This window comes from Ambystoma mexicanum, chromosome 1p (genome assembly GCF_040938575.1).
Source record: "Ambystoma mexicanum isolate Mex_15411 chromosome 1p, UKY_AmexF1_1, whole genome shotgun sequence".
NCBI lineage: Eukaryota > Metazoa > Chordata > Amphibia > Caudata > Ambystomatidae > Ambystoma > Ambystoma mexicanum.
This window is the reverse complement of record NC_090921.1, coordinates 418630771-418653613: the sequence shown is the minus strand read 5'-3', so window position 1 is coordinate 418653613 and position 22843 is coordinate 418630771. Positions and strand designations below refer to the sequence as shown.

General features: G+C 51.7%; 1 protein-coding gene across 1 annotated transcript in view; it reads right to left on the bottom strand.

The window, feature by feature from the left end:
- The window catches only part of INSR (insulin receptor), a 1116918-nt gene that overhangs the window by 934263 nt on the left and 159812 nt on the right, over positions 1 to 22843 (bottom strand). The gene's annotated exons all lie outside the window — the stretch shown is intronic.

Genomic DNA, 22843 nt, shown 5'->3' with positions numbered 1-22843 from the left:
ATAGAAAACTCAGAAAGGGTCCCTACGATTACTCAAAAACCACCTATACTTGAACAATTCTCGTTCCTATGATTTATAGTAGGTGGGGTAGAGGGGAACAGCAGTGCTCGTTGATTGAAGGGGGGGCCTGTGTCCGGGGGGGACTGCCAATACTGCAGGCGTTTTGTGCAATGATTCAACTGTGTACTATGCTTCAGAGATTATACTGTATTACACATTGGCTGTTATGTTCACAGTGTTAAATAAAAATTGGTGGGGGAAAAAGGATATTGTAAAATGTATTGATTACTAAAATTGCACATTGTTATAAACACATGAAGGATGGCTCAGAGTTCATAATATTCTTGCGAGCAGGAATATATAATTCGTATTAATGGTACCAGATTTTACAGGAAATCATAAGGCAAAAGATTTTAGTGCAATTCCCATTTTACATTGCTAGGGAGAGGGCTACCTCATAGCGAACACATGACCAAGAGAATTTTATGGGCCAATCAAAGCAAAGAGGAGGATCCTCTTGGGTGTTCGTAAGTAAAGGAAACCTATCGCAGGCCCTGTCCAATCCAAAATCGCTACATCAAATGATGCATGGGTGAAGTTTGCTGGGTATTTAAAACTCATAGGAAGAGGGGAGCATGTTGTAGATGGCAGTGAAGGAAGAAACCCTGCCCAACAGGTGAAAAGCCGTTTGGGGTTCCAACTGGAAGTAGGTAAAGGAAATTATCGTTAAAAAGTCCTTTTCCAGAGGGGCCTAAATGCAGAGAGCTTTCCTAAAACAGAACCAGATTGCCTGAGATGGATTTTGAGAGCAAGTGGAGAGACTAGGTGAATATTAGCATGTCCACACTTAGACAGAATTGTGAATGTTGGGGCAGACTAGAGTACGCAGGGCGGACCCGAGCGCGCAGGGCAGGCCGGAATGCATGAGTGCATGGAGCGGACCGGAATGTATAGAGCAAACTGGGGTGCATGGAGTAGATAGGAGTTCATGAACGGACAGGAGCGCGTAGAATTGCGTGACGTGTATACTATGGTCTGAAATGCAGATAACGTTTGAAAGAGCATATAACCCATCATATCACACCATCATGCTTACTCTCTCCTTTACATCACCACTCAACTAGAACACATGGATACTATGACACCATTCGGTATAACTGTTCTATCAACATCCGCCGCTCACTCCACATCATTCTAAGTAAACACTGCTGGTTACACACACCCCAGCCAGGCGTTCTCATCAGGCCTAACACAGCCACATCCAATGTGGATAAATCCTTCCAGAACGAACACATACTCCTGACCTCTCAACCATCACACCTACCGCTAGAAAGCAGCTATTACACGGATACCGCACGAGCTGCACACATACCCAGTGCTCACACGCACCTTTTGACCCTCTCTACTCCCTCTACTGATATGAACTTCGGTTCCCAAGGGCGTTCAACCTACCAGCGCCTTCAGACCATACCAATGGTATATAAGGCGCTATATAAATGCAAAATAACATAACATAACAAAAACAGGAGAGCTTGCCTGAAGGAGTTGCCCAACGCTGGTTGATGCCCCCATCTCTCCTGGGCCTTTGAAAGACAAACCAGAAGCGGGTACAAATATCTCAGAGCGTTTAAACAAATCTCTGACAATTAATTAGATCCCAGAAAGTAATTTAAAAGAATTTAGAGGGAACCCTGTTTATTAGTTATGTCACTGAAAGGGCAAACCCTAGGTACTGTTAATAAAGATGTTCTCCAGAAATCTGGGATCTTTTGGAGGTCTTTCACATCCAGAATTGAAATGTAGAATAACAGGCCTTTGTGATGGTTGTCTGCCTTAGCGAATATATTAAATGCATTCCATAGATGGATGTTATTACCACACTTAGCCCAATAATGAACATGGCACGTTTCATCCAGTGGTAGCCCAATATCCAAACACGGATATCAACATATCTTGCAAAACAGGTCTGTCTCTGAACAAATCAATTAATCACCTGGTGAATTTTCTTCATACTCTAGGGCATCCTTTGGTTGGTCACTACATCTTCTGTTGGAACTCTGCATCCACTCGCGGACAGCCGCATCTTTGAGTTACTACTGCTTCCATATCATCTATTAAGCAGCCTCCTCTTCAGCAAATAATGTCTGAGAAATGCCATCATATGTAGAACTCCAGTTAGCCAAATGGAGAAACTAACCAGTCACCCTCCACACGGACTGACTGAAATGGCAGTTTCTTTTTATTTAAACATACATATAGCCTATATAAAAGGCATTCTACGCAGTCCTGAATAATATGTTTCACAAATACATAACAAATGGAAGTCCATGTCCGCCGCCAGATGTGCGTGGGAGCCCCGGATCGCTTGGTGGAAGGTCTCGTTGAGTGAGATCCCGTCTTCGAAGCTGCCCGCCGCTTGCATCCAACGGGCGTCGAGGAACTCTTGCAGTGGACGCCTCCGCAGCCTGCACAGGAACACAAGGTAGATGCACGAGGACATCATGCCGAGCAGGGACGGAAAAGCCAATCGTGCCACTGTGTCGAGCCTGGCTCCCAGGAACAGAGGAACTTGCTACGGTACCAAGTGAGATTTTGCGAAATTGATCAAGAATCCCAGATCCGTGAGCAGTTGGACAGTCTTCGCTGTGTGCACGACAGAGTGTTCTCTTGTCTTTGCTCAGATGAGCCAATCGTCCAGGTAGGGGTAGACATGGATCCCTTGCAGGCGCAGCCGCGCCGCCACTGGCGCTAGGCACTTGGTGAACACCCTGGGCGCCGACTTCAATCCAAAGGTAAGGGCCTTGAACTGATAGTGTCGCTCTGGGACCACGAATCGCAGGTACTTTGGATGTCCTTTTAGAATGGGGATGTGAAAGTAGGCATCCTCCAAGTCCAGCGACGATAGGAAGTAGCCTTCCTCCAGCCGGCCCAGAACGGGACTTGATGTACTTGTTTAGACGACGAAGGTCCAGGAAGGGCCGCCATCCGCCAGTCTTTTTCCTTACGAGGAAGTATTGCGAGTACACTCCGGAGCCCCGGAGCCTCTTTGGGACGGGTTCGATGGCTCCCCTTTTTTAGCATCGCTCGTACCTCCAGTAGAAGTTGAGGGACATGGTTTTCCTTCCTGGCCACAGGTGGAATACGGGGACACTTCCTTAGAAATTCCAGAGTGTGTCCGCAGGCCAGGGCATCCAGCACCCAACGGTCAGAGATGGACTCCCACACCCTGACTAACTTCGCCAGTCGGCCTCCGACCGGGGTGCTCAGGTGGGGACCCAACACTACGGCCGGTTCAGTCCCGCTTTGCCGCAGCCTTGCCGCCTTGGCCTCCTTGGCGACGACAACGAGATCCTCCTGTCTTGCTGTGTCCTCTGTAGGCCTTCTGGGACGAGGAGCGGGCCGCCTGGCGGTACGACAAGGAGCCGCCGCCGAATCCTTTGGGGGCACCTTGTTTACATCCGGTGTTCTGAAAGGACGGCCGTCGCTGTTGAAGAACGCCCAAGGCCCGAGCCGTCTCTGTGTCTGCCTTGATGGCCTGCAGTGACCCGTCCACTGTCTTGCCGAACAGGTTGTTCCAGTCGAAGGGCATGTCCAGAACCCTGATCTGGACGTCCTGGTGGAAATCGGTCACCTTGAGCCAGCCACGCCGAAGGTTGAGCCAGCCGCGCCGACGAAGGCAAACGCTGTTGCCCATCTGGCGAAAACCGGTGTCAGCAATGTCCGTGGCCACCGTGATGGCGCGGTCCGAGGCCACCTTGCCTTTCTATAGGATCTCCAGGGCGTCAGCCCTCTTGTCGTCCGGGAGAAAGTCCAGCAGGGGAGCGATCTTAAACCACAGCTCCCTGTCGTAGCGTGCCACAATCGCGAGGGCGTTGGCCGCTTTAATCGTCGTCGTTGCAGACGAGATGACCCGCTGTCCCATGGCGTCCAGTTTCTTTCCCTCGCCGTCCGGCGGGGGAAGTCGAAGTTGAAGCCCTTGCCCCCACCGCTTTCTTCTTGGCCGCTGCGGAGACAACCGAATCCGGGACCGGCTGAGCTCTAAGGCACATGGAGGCGGAGTCCGGGACCCGGTACTACTTCTCGTACCGGTCTCTCTTAGCAGGAGCCATGGACGGGTTCTTCAGGAGTGTCAACCCCTCGACCCAGATGTCGTCCAATAATGGAACTGAGAGCGATCATGGCGTGGAAAAAGCCAATTTCGTGGGGGGGGGGATGTGGGAGAGGGGTGGACCGAGGGGGTGGTGAAGGAAGGTCCATAGGTCCATTCCGTCATCATCATCCGTCCCTGTTGTCGCCGGCTCCGTTCCCGTCTCATCCCTCAGACCAGGGGAAGGAGATGAAGGCTGAGAAGGCCGCGAGTACTGGAAGGGAGGGTGGGGGTGAGCTCTCCTCCCCTTGCTTGGTGGACTTTCCGGCGGCCCAGGCTCCGCTGGATTGTCCGTCGGGGTAAGGGTAACCGTGTCCTTATCTCCGTACACAAGGCCTGAATCACCATCAAGATCGCCCCTGAGTGGTCTTGTGGCATAGGCACTGGCTGCGACGGGAGCGACGGTTGGTGAGCAGGCTCTGTCCCCTCCACGGCTCTTGGTTCCTCGTCGGCACCGTCGCCGCTTTCTTCGTCCGCCTCGTAGGGAACCCTCCCGTATGACCGGGCCTCCTCGAACTTCTTGTTCAGGATCTTTGCGACGCCTGCCAGCTCCTCTTTCAGAGGCTGAATCTGTGTCTGTAATGGCTACCAGGCACCCCCGCTCTTTTTCCGCCTGGGGTTTCACGGGGGTCTTATCGATGGGCTGAAAAGAGGATTCCCTCTGCGGTGGCAGGGAAACTCTAGGCCCCGAGATCGCTTCCACTGGGGTAGCCTCCGCAGGCTTCGCCAGGGCCGCCATGACTCCCTCGATTGAGGCCTTAACCGGGTGAATCAGGGCCTTCACGACCTTGGGCGCGCCTGAGGCCTTCACCTTGGGTGGGAGGGGGGGTCACTGCCTCGCTCCCCCTCGGTCGTCTCCGTCGGGATCAATCGGGTCTTCTCCCGAAGCTTAACCGGGTTCTCTGACTTTCTCTTCCCAGAGCCAGAGCGTTGGCTCGTGGTTGATGGCGTCAGTGATAATACTCCCTGCCTGGCAGCCAAGGAGCCCGATCGATCGGCGCTCCCGGTGCCCGCGGACTTGCAGTGCTTTGCCTTCTGTTGGGCCCCCGTCGCCGGGGCACCCTCAAAGGTCTTAGAACACCGCTCGGACTACTTCTTCTCACCTGCTGCGGGGCTCTTCCCTTCCAGCCAGTTGGTGAGGTGGATACGACGATCCTTCATGGTCCGTTCGGACATGTTCTTGCAAAACGCACAGTCCTTTTCTACGTGCGTTTTGTCTTCATGAAGGCAGTAGAGGCATCGAGAATGTTCATCCTCCTTGAAAACATTCTGCAATCCGCATCCAGGGCAGCTCCTAAACAGCTTGGATCCGGGCGTCGTGTTTCCTTTGTCCTGGGCCATGTCCACGCAGGGTAGGCTTCAAATATCTTCCGGAATTCTCCAAGAAGTGAAACTCGATGAAAATTCCACCCTTTAGGGGCGTAGAAAATTCCGAAACGGGTCCCCGTTGATCGGAAGTAGAAACGGTGGAGCATGAGGCTCGATTGACCAATAAAATGAGGTTAAACTCTTTGAAAAATCACAAAACGCAGTAAAAGCTCGAGAGTTATAGCACGAGGACTCCCAACACTTGAACGTGCGGTAAAAATCAGAAGATGGCTGCCAGAGGAGGGGCTTAGGTAGAGGGCAGTCATTGGCTGGGGGCACTATGACCCAGAGACCAGTGATTGGTTATTAGGAGAAAGACAGTTCAGAAACGGAACTAACACATTTTTTCTTTACCGAGGATTCCCAGCCTGACGACGGGGAATATTCATGAGCATGTGAATCCATGTCAGACCCCATGCTGGAGAATACCCAATTTGCTGTGTGATACCTATTTGTGAGCCAAGTACCTACAAACTAGGCAAGGTCTTGAACTTGATTGCCAAATACCTCCATATCGTACAAATGAGGATAGGGGATCTTACAACTACCACAATAATATTCCAGGAAGGTACCAGTATTCAATATACTCGCTAGTGCAATGATGGCAGCTTCCTCTTCAAAAGGGTGAAGTGGACTTCCAATGCAGCCAAACTGATGCAATGTATTTTCCAAGCCATAAAGTCGGTCGTACAACCCACATTCCACATAACGGGCAATAAGGAATCCATCCACAGGTATATTGAATTTAAAATCAAAAATCTAAAGAGTTTTGAACTTCTACAATTATAGATGGGGAGCTATCCACAGCAGGGATTTCTTCAACTGAGGGGCTCGAATGACTACTGATAAACAAGAGTGAAGCTAGTTTTATATTATGTTTCTCTGAACCACGAAGAGGAGGTGAAAGCTATCCATCTACAATTGTATGTTTAGTATGCATCCCACCTAGTGTTCCTTTTCCACCCATGTACTGCCCCAATAAAACAGCAGTGAAGGATGTATACAACAGCGGCATGTGGAAATTGTATGCAACATAGAAAATATCAGGTTTCCTCTCCCCTCACCCAAAATGGAACAATCGAGTCCTTGAATAGTAAATGCTGTATCCCCATAGTCATAGCCATTGATTATGAATTTCATGACCCTCTGCTTCAACATCTCAGTAGGAGGATATGGGGTTCACATATACAAATAATTGCTAATTACCTCCTATGGAAGCCATACACAACACAAATGTATATGAGAAGGAAGTCCGACCATAAAACATTAAAGAAAATAACCATGTTACTCACCGTAGTGACCACCTTACTCCTAGTCCATAGTCCCCTTTCCTCCATACTTATGGGACATTCCTCCGTCCTGTGGGACGGGACCGGAGCGCTTTGTAAAAGCATCCAAAAATTTCAAGAATGATTAAGTCCTTCCTCTCTTTCTACGCGGGGCCCGGCACGCGGCCGTAACCCCGGCCATCTCGGCTCCGCCCCGCGCATCGCCCATCAGTCCTTTTCTATCGGCAGGTCAGAGACCTTTTAGCAATAACAGAGGAACCTTATTAGAGGGGACGGCGGGCGGGCGTATAGAGGACAGGGGACTATGGACTAGGAGTAAGGTGGTCACTACGGTGAGTAACCTGGTTATGCTCCTACGTCCCGTACCCTTTCCTCCATACTTATGGGAGATTCCCAAGCACTCCTTACAGGAACTATGGGTGGATGGAAAAAAACCCTTACTGAAACAGGTTCTTCAGCACAGCCTGACCAAACTGAGCATCAGCTCTTGAACTCAGGTCTAGACCATAATGTTTACAAAAAGCTGATGGGGAGGCCCAAGTAGCTCCCTTAGCGATGGTCTCCCAGGGGACATATTTCTGAAAGGCAACTGCGGCTGCTACGCCTCGCACCAGGTGTGCATGAATACCTTTAGGAGGCTTCAGCCCTTGAACGGTGTAAGACTCTAATGCAGGCCGCAATCCATCGGGAGACAGTCGCCTTAGAGGCCTGCATACCTTGTGGATTGCCAAAGGTGACAAACAGTTGAGAAGAGCTCCTGAGCTCGGAAGTTCTGTCAAGATAGAACTTAAGAGCCCTTCTAACATCCAGACAGTGTAGAACCCTTTCCGCCTCTGAAGTAGGGTTCGGGAAAAAGACCGGCAGGGAAATAGACTGGTTTAGATGGAACTCAGAAACCACCTTCGGCAAGAAAGCAGAGTTTGTCCGTAGGACCACCTTATCCTTGTGAAAAGCCAAGAAGGGATGTTCCACCGACAAAGCTTGGAGCCCACTCACGCGCCTTGCCAAAGTGACGGCCATCAAAAAGGACACCTACCATGACAGGTACTCGAGGTTCACCGTGGCCATTGGTTCGAAAGGCTTATGGCACAACGTCGTCAGGAACACATTTAGATCCCACGCCGGGTGCAGACTGCGAATCGGAGGATAAAGGCGTGTCAAACCTGCAAAATGTCTCTAAACCACTGGATTAGACAGAGAGTAAGAACATTGGTCTGTAGATAGGTAGGCGGAAACCGCCGAAAGATAGGTTCTACATGACAGAAAGTGAATTCCCGACTCTGCTAAGTAGGATACAAAGGACAACACTGTGTCAATCGTAGCCCGCCTTGGGTCCAACTGCTTGTTTAAACACTTATGACAGAACCTAAGCCATTTGCTTCCGTACTGGGACCTAGTTTAAGGTTTTCTGGCTGCCTGGATAATACGCATGTTATCCGCAGACAGGCTAAGATGTTCTAAAGAGCTGAACTCAGGCACCATGCCGCCAAGCTGAGTGATTGTGGGGAGGGGTGCTACAGTTCTTCCCCCTGGTGAAGAAGATCAGGCTACCGGTGACCCCCGATCGGCGGATACTCTGACAGGTGTTGAAGTTCTGAGAACCAAAACCAACAGTTCAACGAGTTCTTCAATTTGCAAATCGTCCGATGAACTAAAGGCAGAGGCGGGAAGGCATAAGCCCTCATATTGTGCCATGGAATTTCGAGAGCATCCGTCAGAGAGGAGGCTCCCAGTCCGTTTCTGGAGGCATACAGAGGAAGCTTCTTGTTTGCCGCCGTAGCGAAGAGGTCCACTTCCGGAGTGCCCCAGCGCAGGAAAATCCATGAGGACCTCCACCTTCAGTTCCCACTCGTAGCGGACTATAGTCCGCCGACTGAGGGCATCTGCCGTGACATTCAGCTGGCCCGGAATATGTACTGCAAGTAGCCAGACACCATGCTGAACCGCCCACTCCCAAATCTGGATGGACAGCTCCACGAGCGGGGGAGACTTGGTGCCCCCTTGCTTGTTGATGTAAAACATCGACACCATTGTCCATACAAATCCGGACCACCTTGTTGGCTATGATCGGTCTGAATGCCTTGAGCGCTAGAAAAATCGCCAGGAGCGCCAGATGATTTATGTGCAGAAGCTTATCCTGAGGTGACCAAAGATCCGAGACCTGAAGAAGATCCAACGTTGCACCCCACCCCAGAAGGGAGGAGTCCGTTGTGACCGTTATCGTCGGGGCTGGGTCCTGAAACCCCACCCCCATCGACAGGTTGCTGAGAGACAACCACCAGTCCACGTCCACTCTCATGGAAGCCGGAATCGTTATCAACTTGGAGTCCGGTTCCACAGCCTGAAGCCAAGAGCTTTGGAGAGCCATCTGAGTCCGCCTCATCTTGAGGCTAGCAAGAGGAAGCGCCAATACGCACGAGGCTATGAGGCCCAGAAGCCACTAAAACCACCAGGCCGACAGGCTCTCCGACTGTGCAAACATCTGACACGTGGCCAACAGATCCGCCATTCTGTCCCTGTTCAGGTACACTCTGCAGTCGATAGTGTTCCAACGAAAACCCAGGAAAATCAAGTCCTGAGAGACCGTCATGGAAGATTTCCGCCAGTTCACCGACAACCCGAGGTGGAACAGGAGCTGGAGGAGAGACTGAAGATTGCAGGCAGCTTTCAGCGGGCAAGGGCTGCGCAAGAGCCAGTCGTCCAAATACGGATATACATGGATACCCTGCAGACGAAGATGGGCCGCGATCACTGACATTATCTTCGTAAAGACACGGAGTGCCGAACTTAGGCCAAAAGGAAGCACTCGAAAATGGAAATGCTCCTCTCCCACATAGAAACTGATCTATCTCCTGTGTGGACCCCAGATCAGGATATGCATGTAGGCATCCTGAAGGTCCACCACACTGAGCCAATCGCCCATCTGCAGGGAAGACCGTATCTGGACGGGCGTGATCATCTTGAATTTCTCTTGGGGTAGAAAAAGATTGAACTGGGAAAGCTCTAGGATGGTGCGCAGGCCAGCCTGGTGGGGTTTGGGGACCGTAAACAGCCGGGAGTAGAAGCCCTCGCCTCGCTCCCCAAGAGGAACGGGTTCCACAGCTCTGAGGTCATGCAGTTTCTGCACCTAGGCTTTTGGGGAGGGCGATCCTGACTGCTGGAAAGTAGGGTTGAAGGGTAGGGTAGGTGGTAGGGGTAACGGAAGCCCACCCGAGCAACTGACAAGACTCACCTGTCCTCGGTGATTGTCTGCCACGCCTCCCAATGAGACGCAATGCGTCCTCCCACCGGGGTCTTGTGCGAGCGAGGAAAACCCTCATTTGGCAGGCTTTTCAGTGGTGTTACCAGCTGAACCTAAGGAGGCTGAGGAGCGGGAGAAAAACCGAGTCCGTTGCTGACTCCGGCGGTTATTAACCGAAGGAGTATCCACTCTGCGGGATTTCCGGTCTAAGAAGCCAATGAAACCAGAGGAGGGCCGGCTTTGCGACAGCGGTCCCCGAGTCCTAAAAGGGGTTTTAACCAGGACTGACAAGGACTTAGCTGTCTGGGTGCGGTACTTCGTTTTGGTGAGCTCCAAATCCGTTGTGGAATGAAAAGCTCCTTACCGTCAAACGGCAGGTCCAACACTTTGTCCTGTACCTCCTTCGAGAATTTGGTGGCATGCAATCACACCTGTCGAGAGTTGTCAACACCCACCATGAGACCCCGAGCCGACGTGTCGACGTGATGAGCCGTGGCCTCAAGCAGATCCTGGGAGAAGACTCTGGCGTCAGATAAACCCGCCTTGAATTCTTCCAACTTCTCGACCGGAATGAACTCCTCGAACTCTGACAGACCTTTCCACATCTTCATATCGCCCCCGCTAACACCAGTTCCGCATTAGCCTGCCGGAGCTGCAAGGCTGAGGTAGCGAAAATCTTCCTCCGAAGGGAGTCCAGAAGTTTGTCCTCTTTCCCCAAAACCTGAGTCGTCGTCGTAGAAGAGGAGGCTGCATGTCTGGACTGCAAAGTGGCCGCGGCCACCACTGTGGAGGAGGGGGGGTGGACAAGATGACAGGGCCACGTCTTCCGAAGAATGCAGCCTGTATCGCGTGTCAATTTTCTTATTGACGAAAAGTCCAGAGTGTGGCTTTTCCCAGACCCTGCGGACCTCGGCCAAGACATCCTTCTGCAAGAACAGGCCGGTACGCTCCAAAGGAGACAAGGTGAACGCCCCCAAAAGCACACCCTCACGCGGAGCGGGTGCCTCGGGCACTGGAACATCCAATAGGCATATCATGTCCAGTACCTGGTCGTGAAAAGCTCCGATAGAGCGGGGCTGGTCTTCGCTGTCCTGCTCGCCCTGCGCATCATCCGACAGGTCAGGATCCTGCTGGACCATGTCAGGCACCGCCTTGTCCACGGGGGACAACGGGGGTAAAGAGGGGCAAGGGTCGGTGAAGGCACCGTAGGCAAGGGCGGCACCAACGGAACCACTGGTGGAACGGGTGGAGCCAGAGGCGCAGGCGGGCATATCTCCCTAAAAAGACCTTTGAAATACTCTCTCATGGGGTCGGTACGCAGGAGCGTCTGAAATTTGCTGAAAAGGGAGTCCTCCGGAGACGGTTTTGGAACTGCCGGAGAAGGCCTCTAATGAGGATAATTACAGGGACGCAGAGGGGAGGGTTTCCACACAGGCCCATCCCCCGAAGTGTCCATAAAAATCAAAAGGTGCCGAACCCACAGGCAACAAGACATTGTGCGGAAGGGGCATCCGGGCGTTCCAATCGTAAACTGGACGAAACGGATGCGCACAAGGAATTTTATGTTCACCCGCGGAACCAACTCCTACACCTGATGCCGATGGCGTAGTTGTAGGGGAAGCACCCAAAATGGCCGCTGTGGTCGTGGCGCGAACGGCCGCCATTTTTCCATCACCTGAGGGGAACTGCAGCACGTGTGGAAGTGAGGCAGTGGTCCCTGTCGGTGGGGTCTTAATTTTAGCCTCTACATAAGGAACCTCGGCCGAGCCGGTACTATGAGGCCTGGAATGTTTCTGCGACATACCAATAGCCAAACTAGCCTTCACAAGAAGGACCTCGGCACTGTCGGTAAAGGAAGAACTTTCACTCCTTGCCCCCTCAACAGTTCTGGCGTCGCTACAAGAGCGGGAATGGTGAGGAACAACTTTCACCGATAAGGCCTTGGCAGGCCTCTCACTTTAGCCGCTGCACGAGGAACCTCAGACCCAGGTCCGGTAACAGCCTTACCAGCATGGGCCTCGAACATCCGTTTGGTAACACCAAGCCCAGCCGAGGCCTCGGGGCACACCCCGGTACTTTTGAGGGAAGCCGATAAAGAGGCCTCAGAGTGAGTTCCGGTACCCCACAACGCCGTCGAACATGGTCTACAGGCAGCCCCCACAGGAGGGGTCTCGGAGCGTGCTCTGGTATCCACAGGCCCCTTACGGAGACCCTCAGAGAAAACTCTGGTACAATTATTAGGACCAGAAGGCACCTCGGGGCAATCCCCGTTGACAGAGGGATCAACGCTGCCCCCGGCTCGAGAAGAGCCCGGAAAGTATCTCTCGGCCGGGGTGCTCTGAAAAGTAAAGAATTTACCGGGCGTTTCTTCTTTTCATCGATAAACGCCTGAAAATGCAAAGGAGGAGTACATTGAAGCACCTCCTCCCACCGCTCCAACCGACGTTGAAGTGCCCGTACCAAACGGGAGTCGCAATAAAAACAGGAGTCCCAACGGTGATCCGGATCCAAACACTCTAGGCAAAGAGGATGGGGATCCGCCCTCGCGAAGCGTCAGTGACACGATGAACAATCTGGAAATTCTAGTTTGAACGACATAGACCGACTAGTACACGATCGCTAGCGATAGCCAGAGAGGAGGAAAAAAGGGAAGATCTTCTGAGGATGCAAGCGCGTCCAGTCCCGAACGAGCGGAGAAAAGGACTGATGGTGGATGCGCGGGGCGGAGCCGAGATGGGCAGAATTACGGCCACGTGCTGGGCCCCACGTAGAAAGAGAGGAAGGACTAAAAAAGGATTTGTCATTTTTGGATGCTTTTACAAAGCGCTCTGGTTCCGTCCCACAAGACGGAGGAATGTCCCATAAGTATGGAGGAAAGGGGACGGGACGTAGGAGTATGCAGTGAGCAATGCTACAAGATCTTGAAAGTCTTCTGCTGAATGTGTCGGCATTAAGAGTACTGACATGATTGAGCCAAAGCCCCACATGACATCTGCTGAAATCAAGCTGAACAAGATTTTGGAGACTACCGTGGAAGGAAAGCTTGCAATGACTACATACCGTCTTCACCCTCAGAAAATAACAAAAGTCTGCGTCACACAAAGCTCTACAAAGCGTCCGCCGCTACTAGAGAAAACAGACGTGTCCACTGGGAAAAATGTAGTCTAGTGGCCCAAGACATTTCACACAACACTAAGTACTATGATATCATGTCAAGAGTAAGACCCCCAACTGGCTGAGGAGTTCACCACCTTTCATGCTCGTAGTTTCCTCATTAAAATAAATAGATTCGATTACATGACAAGAAATTATCAAAATAAGCCCATGCCAATCTCTAATAATTACATTTTCATAAGGGACTCGAATTACTGTTTCATAAGGCACTTCAACTGCCGGTGTGTGTTGTGACTTGCGTTTTCCTTTTTATTCTGTTCGGAATGCATGCGAAGGCATGGGTGCCTGGTTGTAGAATGATGAGTGTTCTTTCTGAGTGTTTTTGGAATGACAGTTGAAGTGGGACTGGTTGAGAGAGAGAGGGTCCCGGTGGATGTGACCCTTCACCTGTAAACTCAAACTAAGTAAAGAGATTCCTTATTCGTACCTGAGCCTGTGTGTCATCTGTGGCCAAGACGCCTCGTTACAACAGTTTGATATGATAGGTTATTTATAACGTGCTTAATACCCAGAGGTTTCTAAGCGCGGACCCGGGGATCGAACCTGTATTGCTCAGTGTCGTCTTGCTTCCAGGGCGAGCACGTTGCCCCCGAGCTATCCTCCCCAGATACTGGCAGATCAGGAGGTAGTACAGCAGCAGAATGATGTTGCTGAAAGAGTAACACTTCATTACTTGGCACAAGATAGAACTAGAATGGAGCCAACTGCATACATGTGCCAGCAGCTGTATATATCCTGCGTTCATTGCCATATTTCGCTGTGGAGTCTTATACACAAACTATATAGAATAAGCAGAGTATGTGAGAGGTGTAAAGGTCAGTGCAGTATGGGCACATGTTGATATGAACTGTACAATTGGGTAAGGACACCATATTATATTGTATTTACTGACTGGCACCAACTTATGTTTAGCAGGAGGTGGGTCTCGGGGTTGCCCTTTCCACCCACTTCTTCCTAGAAGCATGCTTTGAACTCAGCTAACAGTCGCATTAAATAGTCATAACTACAAGGTGCCATCAATTAATATATAGTAAGTATTGTAGGTTTAATGTGTCCTTGTAACCCCCTCCAGCTTCTATGCACATGGACAAGTGATCATTTCCCTTAAAATTGGCGAGCTAGAAGAGAATGTCACAATGCCTATACAAAACCAGATCAACATATTAATTATTGAGTGTGAAGTTATGGGTAAAAGAACTGCAAAAAGATATCCCCTTTATTACGACTGCACGTGAACCTCCGAAATGTGGATCCCAGTTGAATATCCATTGCCTTCTCCTTTCCATCAGCCATCGCGTTGTCTATGCTTAACCATTTCATCATTCTACAGTGCAAGTTGAGATGAACCATCAGTTTTACATTTTCCAACACTGAATAGAACTAGGGCGTAGTTTTGCAAGTTAAGAATTCCCAAAGAACAAGTTACTTTCTTACCTGGTAACGTTCTTTCGATGGGATGGTCCGACGACGTATTCCATATCTATGACATGTAATCACCACAGCTGTGCTGCTTCGGAAACTTTTTCGGCGTCTGCGTCCTGCGTCGATGACGTCGATGCGCCGCCGTCGAGGACCTCCTCCGACGTCCGACGTCATCCGATGTGATAAGTAGGACGCACGACGCCAGTAGCCTCAGTTGTAGTTTTTTCCCCCAGAACGTGTGACATTAGTCAACTGCCAGTCCGACACAAAGCCTTGCGGAACGTAAGCTGCAATCGCAACAGAAATTCTGCAGCGGGGAAGGCAGGGTGGGAGCGATATGGAATACGTCGTCGGACCATCCCATCGAAAGAACGTTACCAGGTAAGAAAGTAACTTGTTCTTCGAGGGGATTGGGTCCTCCGACGTATTCCTATCTATGACAGGCTCCCAAAGCAGTACCAAATCAAGGAGGAGGGAAAGAATTTAGAAACAAAATTTAGAATAGCCAATCAAATAGCAGAGCAAAGGACCGCCTTGCCAAAGGCCAGATCCTGCCCTCTGATGGAATCGAGGGAATAATGCCGTACAAATGTATGTACTGAAGCCCAGGTGGCAGCATCACAGATGTTGCGAATAGGAACACCCCTCTGCAGGGCAGTAGATGCAGCCACGCCCCTGGTAGAATGGGCCCGCAAGCCAGCCGGTGGGTCCTTACCCGCCAAGCGGTAACACTCCGAGATGGCCAAAATAATCCAGCGTGACAAAGTCTGTTTCGTCACAGCTTGCCCCAAGCGCTTACCAGCGTAACCAATAAAGAGTTGATCGTCCACTCTGACCCGGGACATGCGAGAAACATAAAAGCTCAAAGCTCTCCTAGGATCAAGCCTATGGAGCCTCTCCTCTTCCTTACCAGGATGCGGAGGAGGATAGAAAGCCGGAAGAACAATCTTCTGGGCCAAATGAAATTCCGTCACTACCTTTGGAAGAAAAGAAGGACGAACTCGAAGGACAACCCTGTCCTTGTGAAATACAGTGAAGGGTGGCTTAACAGAAAGTGCCTGTAACTCACTCACTCTGCGAGCGGAAGTAACCGCAACTAGAAACGCAGTTTTCAAAGTCAACAGTCTCAAAGGGCAAGAATGTAAAGGCTCAAACGGAGCACCCATAAGAAACCTAAGAACAAGGTTTAAATCCCAACCGGGCACCAGGAAAGGCGACGGAGGGAACACATTAGTGAGCCCTTTCAGAAACTGTGAAATTAAAGGGATTTTAAAGTAAGAACATTCTTCAGATGAGCGCTTAAAGATGGACAGCGCCGCCAGGTAACCATTAATGGTACCCACTTGCAAGCCCCTGTGGGCCAAAGAAAGCAAAAAGGACAGAACCATGGGGATGTCACATGCAAAAGGATCCACATTCTGAACTCTGCACCAGTCGCAGAACTTACGCCAACGGCAACGGTACAGAGACTTAGTTGCGGGCCTTCGGGCCGAAAGCAACACCTCCATCACGTCTTCAGGGAGGTCCCAATCCTTATACCTCAACCTTTCAGAAGCCAAGCGTGAAGGTTGAGGGATCCGACCTCTGGATGGAGAACCTGACCCCCCTCCCGTGAGAGCAGATCGTCTCGGTAGGGAAGACGACGTGGAGGGCAGATGGACAAGTCGAGAAGGTCCGGGTACCACGTCCTCCGAGCCCACGCCGGAGCAATGAGGATCATCCGGGAACCGAACTTCCGCAACCTCCGCAGCACTTGCGGGATGACGGGGACTGGAGGAAACGCGTACAGCAGCGGGAATGACCACTCCACCACAAACGCGTCGCCTAAGGCTCCTTTCGGAGGAAATTCCCGCGAGCAAAACCTCTCGCACTTCCGGTTGACACTGGAGGCGAAAAGATCCACTTGAGGGGTCCCCCAAAGGGCGAAGATCTCCAGGAGAATCTCCTGAGCCAACTCCCACTCGTGAGAGATCGCGCTCTGCCTGCTCAGAGCGTCCGCCGTCACGTTTTCGGCTCCGGCCAGATGAACTGCCGAGACCGAAACTTCCTGCCGGATGGCCCAGAACTCGAGCTGCATCGCCTCCCTGCACAGAGGAAGTGACCCTGCCCCCCCCTTTTTGTTGAGGTAGTGCATGGCCACAGTGTTGTCCGCCATGATCAGGACAGCCTTTCCTCGCACAGTCGGCAGAAAAGCCTTCAGGGCTAGCCTGACGGCCCTCAGCTCCAACAGATTGATATGGAGTCTGGACTCCGACGGAGACCAACGACCGCTGACTGTCAGCCCGTTGGCATGAGCTCCCCATCCCGTGAGGGATGCATCCGTCACGATCGTCACCTCCGGCCAGGGTAGCCAAAACGGAGCCCCCTTCATCAAGTTGCCTTCGACAGCCCACCACAGAAGGTCCCGGGCGACCGAGGGCGGCACCTGAACCGGGTCCGACATCCTGCCGGAGGACTGCGACCATTGCGTCTTGAGTGCCCACTGCAAAGATCTCATCCGCAGGCGAGCCTCTGGCACCAGAAGAATGCAGGATGCCATGAGGCCGAGCAACCTCAAGAACTCGAACGCCGGGAGCGTCTGGGCATGCTGAAACCTGTGCACCATCTGCTGAATGTGAAGAGCCCTCACCTGGGGAGGAAAACACTGCCCCAGGGAAGTGTCGAGCACTGCTCCGATGTACTGGAGCCTCTGTGTTGGCGTCAAATGGGACTTCTTTAAATTGAGGGAGAAGCCCAGCCTGTGAAGGGAGTGGCAGGCGACGGACAGATGATCCAGGACTTGCTCGGGAGAGCTCCCCCTGATCAACCAATCGTCCAGGTAGGGGTAGACTTGAATCCCCCCTTGCCCGAGATGCGCTGCCACCACCACCATGAGCTTGGTGAAAACCCTCGGGGCGGAGGTCAAACCGAACGGCAGGACCCGAAACTGAAAGTGCGAGTCGCCAACCGCGAACCTCAGGTACTTCTTGTGCTTGGGATGGATCGGCACATGGAAGTAAGCATCCTTGAGGTCGAGTGACACCAACCAGTCCTGAAGCTGAAGGGCCTGGAGGACTTGAGAGAGAGTAACCATCTTGAACTTGTCCTTCCTGAGGAGTTTGTTCAAACCGCGCAAGTCCATGATGGGTCTCAAACCCCCGTCTTTCTTTGAAATCAAAAAATAAGGGGAATACCATCCCTTGTTCCTCTCCGCTACAGGCACCAGTTCTATGGCGCCTTTCTCCAGCAGGGCTTGAATTTCCTGCGCAAGGAGCGGATCCGGACTCTTCAAAGAGAGGTTCCCTGGTGGATTGTCGCGAGGCCTGTGCCGAAAGGGAAGACAGTAGCCGTGGGAAATGATCTCCAGAACCCACACATCTGAAGTAATGGCACGCCACTCTACAAGATGCTGCGCCAGCCTTCCCCCAACCGGCGAACCATGGTACATGGCCTCATGACTGAGTAGGAGCGGCTGCGGCGTTACCTGAGGGCAAAGAGGCAACTGCCCGAGCGGCCTTGGCACCACGGGTACCCTGTCGTCCACCTCTGGTACCCCTGCGTTGGCCCCTTTGACTGCCAGCTCCTCTCGCTCTACCAAAGGACGAGTAATAGCGAAAGGAGCCACCCCTCCACTGCTGTCCCCTAGGACGAAAAAGCGGAGGTTGGCGAACCGCAGCGCCCAACGACTTCGCTGCAGCTTTTGAGGTCTGCAACCTCTCAAGGCTCTCGTCAGCCTTGCTGCCAAAAAGATGTTCACCATCAAAGGGCATGTTGAGGAGCCGGGACTGCACATCAGGAGCAAACCCCGACTTCCGCAACCACGCAAACCTGCGTATCACGGTGCTCGCCGCCATGGACCTACTGACGCATTCAGCCAAGTCCAAACCCGACTGAACGGACTCACACATGGCATCCTTACCATCCTGGACCATAGCAAGGAAACCATCCCGTTCGACCCCTTCGGGAATATGTTCAGCCGCTAACGCAACACAGTTCCACAGAGTGTGCGTGAAACGCGACAAGGCACAAACGGAGTTGGCCGCCTGAAGCGCCATACCACCAGAAGAAAACACCTTCTTCGCCCAGCCATCAAAACGTTTGTCGTCCCTATCAGGAGGGATGGCAGGGTACGACGCCTGCTTTGCCGGGGCCGTGGCCGCCTGCACCACCAAACTTTCCGGAGTGGGGTGCCTGGTCAAGTAGCAGGGGTCGCCACTGGCTGGACGGTATTTTCGCGACAAGGATCTGCCCACTGCCGGGAGACTCTCCGGAGCAGTCCAAGCCGCCGCCACCCTACGCTGTAAAGCCATATGGAACGGCAGTACCGGGTCAGTTGGGGGACCAACATCAAGGATGTCCGTCAGATCATCCTGCACAAACTCACCTGGGGGAGCAGACCATCCCAGATACTCAGACACCCTAGCCATAAGGCGCCGGTATGAGGAATCGGCATGGGAGCCAGGCTCAGGCCGACCAAATTCCACCTCCGGAGAGGTGTCCAGTCCACTGGCATCATGCAGCGACTGCCTCAAATCGTCAAATTGACTATGGCCCGAGACAATGTCATCCGGCACCTGACTAGGAACCAGGCCATCCGAATCCTCATCCGCCTCCGAAATATAATCCAAGTGGTGGAAAGGCACCCGAGAGTGCCTGCTCTTAACCAGAGCCTTCCTAGGGGGAACACCCGAGACACGGGGCACCTCCGACACGAAAGGCGTCGATGGCGTCGAGCGAATCGGCGCCGACGTCGAGAAAACCGGCAACGGCGCCGAGAGGATCGGCGTCGACGTCGAGGAAATCGGCGTCGACGTCAGATGCAGCGCCTCCAGTATCGGCGGCGTCGACACAGCCCTCGAAGCCGGAGCTCCGAGCGTGTCCCTCGACGACCTGACCGTCGACGGCTTCGACGACTTCCTCGGAGCCGGAGCCTCGAGAAAGCCTGTCGACGCCCTCGACGCCCCAGACGTCGATGTCTTCCTCGAAGACATCACAGGTGCACACGGTCTCGATCGCGTCGAGGACCGGGACCTGGAACGGGTACGGCGAGAACGAGCCCCCTTGTCCGAACGGGACCTCTCCCGTGACTCGCGCCGACCACTCTTGCGAGCGGTGGCTCTCGACCTCTCACGGCCGACCCCACTCGGGGGCGCGGACGGTTGAGTACCCTGCGACTCAAGAATCGCCAACATCTTCTTCCCGAAGGAAGCCCATTCCTCCGGCGTCGCACGGCTGGTGGGGTAACCGACGTGCCGGGCAGAGTCCTCTGAAGAGGACCTGGAAGGCGACCGGTGTCGGCGCTTCCGAGAATGCCTCGAAGAGGCCGAGGAGTGGCGAGACCGACTCCTAGAAGAAGACCGACGAGACTTCCGACGATGACGCGGAGAGTCACCCCTCGAATCATCCGTCGAAAGCCCCGCCGACTTCGACTTCCGGGGCTTGGACACCCGACCTACCGACAATTTCTTCTTACGTTCGCGTAAGGCCTTGGACGTGAGCGACAGGCAGTCGACACAGTCATCCGTGTCGTGGGCCTCCCCGAGGCACCAGAGGCAGGCATCGTGCAAGTCAGTCACCGACATCTTGGACCCACACTCCCCGCACTTCTTGAAGCCCGGACGCGGGGTTGAAGACGAAGTGGAAGACATCGTCGAAGGAACAATTCACAAACGAACAGGTTCGAAGAACCGGAAAGAACAGAACTCTAATGAGTCGAGGCTAGAACCGAGAAACACGAAGCAACACGTTCGCGGAAAAAACGGAACTGAGGCTACTGGCGTCGTGCGTCCTACTTATCACATCGGATGACGTCGGACGTCGGAGGAGGTCCTCGACGGCGGCGCATCGACGTCATCGACGCAGGACGCAGACGCCGAAAAAGTTTCCGAAGCAGCACAGCTGTGGTGATTACATGTCATAGATATGGAATACGTCGGAGGACCCAATCCCCTCGAATAATGCTTATTGAATTTCTCGGACTTCACAATACCACGTACCAGCAATAATATAAAGAGTTTAGTTTAAAATAGGCTGATAATCACGGTTCACTTTCATGAGCCGTTAAAAAGCTACATTCCTCATGATACGCTACATCACAAAGCCCACACGCTACACCACATAACCCACTGCGGCCCTTTAGCCAGGTATTGAGCCGCAAAAATCAAAACACGAGAAGCAGCTCTGCGCATGCAATTATCCACTGATGCACTCGATTTTTTAAATCATAACTCTAAGCAAATACTCAAAATAATGTTAATGTCAAGACCACGTTACTGTAAAGTGACTGATCGTGAAAGACAACTCACTAAAAAATATTCTAAAAACAGCCCACCCATTTCGGCGTCGCAGAGAAAAGTCTGCCGATGTAGTTGCCATTCAACTTGACGAGGTTGAATTTCACTTTTGTGTTTTGTAAACTGAGGAGGTAGGGTGGAGAGCGCACATATCTCGGGCGTCTTTCTTGGAAGAGCAGGGGTCCATTGCTGGATGCAATTGAGGAACTGATTCGCGTGAAATACAAAAATGTTAACAGAAACAAGTCGCTTTTGGTGTTCTATGAGATAGTGGTGTCTGTTCTGTGAGAGGACTCCTCGTGCTGAGAGGTCAGTCGGCTCGGAGGGATTTCTGATTCCCGTTTAGTGTTCTAAAGACATAATATATTTAATTATTAACCAATAACATTCAGCCATGCTTTTGGATATAGCAAAATACAAGTTTATAGCCGATTGGTCAAATAATTTTAGGACACTGAGATAGCAAATAGACATATTAATGATGCCTTAACACCTCCAGCAAATGTAGTAAAAATTCAACCAGTGTTTTAAGTGGGGTAAGAAATGGAGGGCGAAGAGGCCTCATTTAGGGGCGTGGATTGTATTTTGGGCGTGGTCTAATGCATGATGGGTGTGGCCTAAAGACGAACATGTAAAAATGGTCTGGCCTACATAACTAAGTGCATATCGCAACACAGTCGCAACACAGTCTGCTTGGTACAAACTAAATAGATAAATCAGCCTGTGCACCCACCACAAAATGCATAAATAAATAGAGAAGTGTACCAAACAAACAATGCATTGTGTTGTGTATGCAGTTGAGGTCCTGGGACCAGGGTCGGACTGGGACAAGAAACAGGCCCGGACACCCCAAAAAAAGTGGCTCATCCCTCGCCTCAAAAAAGTGGCCCGCCCCTCGCCTCAAAAAAGTGGCCCACCCCTCGCATCAAAAATAGTGGCCCTCAAACCATCACCTGTGAATCGCGTCAATTCACGACTCTACAGAAAAAGCTACTTATGGAGGGTTCATGTGTCTGTTACATTACAACACAACTCATAAAATAACATAACTTTGCATGCAAGAATGGATCACCATATGTATCATTAATATCTGTGTGTATATATCCATTTTGTCAAATTACTGTGAATGCAAGCAGACATTCAAGGCCAAATGATAATATGTTATTGTATAGCACTTACACTTAAGATCTTTTTTATAGAACAAATATGCATACAATATCACCCAACCTGTGTTGGTACTCATTTATCGACCTCAGAAGGATGAAAGGCTGAGATGGCCTTGCTGGGGATTTGAAGCTGCAACCTGCAGATCACGCACACACAACACAGCAGCGAGCACTCAACCCACTGAGCTATCCTATCAGCTATAGTAAAATGAGCAATTATTACGTAGTGGATACCATTAAACTGGTAACTGAGATTAAACAGCAGACCAGTTAAGTTCTGTTTGGCACGCCCTCTGCCAAACCTTTGTCAAATACCAACGTGTCCCAGCTCCCCCACTCCATCCCAGCTGGAAGGGTCAGCATTTCATCAGTTCTGCGTTTACCTTCTGCTTGCACTGCGCATGACGCACGCTTATCTGCTTCCGCTTGGAGACACAGCATTATTTGCACCAAGAGTACACATGCACTAAGGATCTGGGTAGGGATTTGAATTAATTGCCAGTTGTGAGCGCTTTAAAAATGCAAAATAAATACAAAAAATAATAAATAAAGTATGAGGTACTGCACCAAAAGACGCCTTCCCTGTGTTCCACATTTCCTGCAGTAGCAGAAAGTTTGGTGCTGTGTCGGCCGGGCAAGACCGAGAGGGCTGTAGCGGCAGAAGGAATCCGGATGGATCCCAAACTGTGGGCTACTGATGTGGGCTTGTATGAATTTGTTGCCCTGGTGTAATGGTTGTGCCACTGGTTTTTGCCCTTGGCACC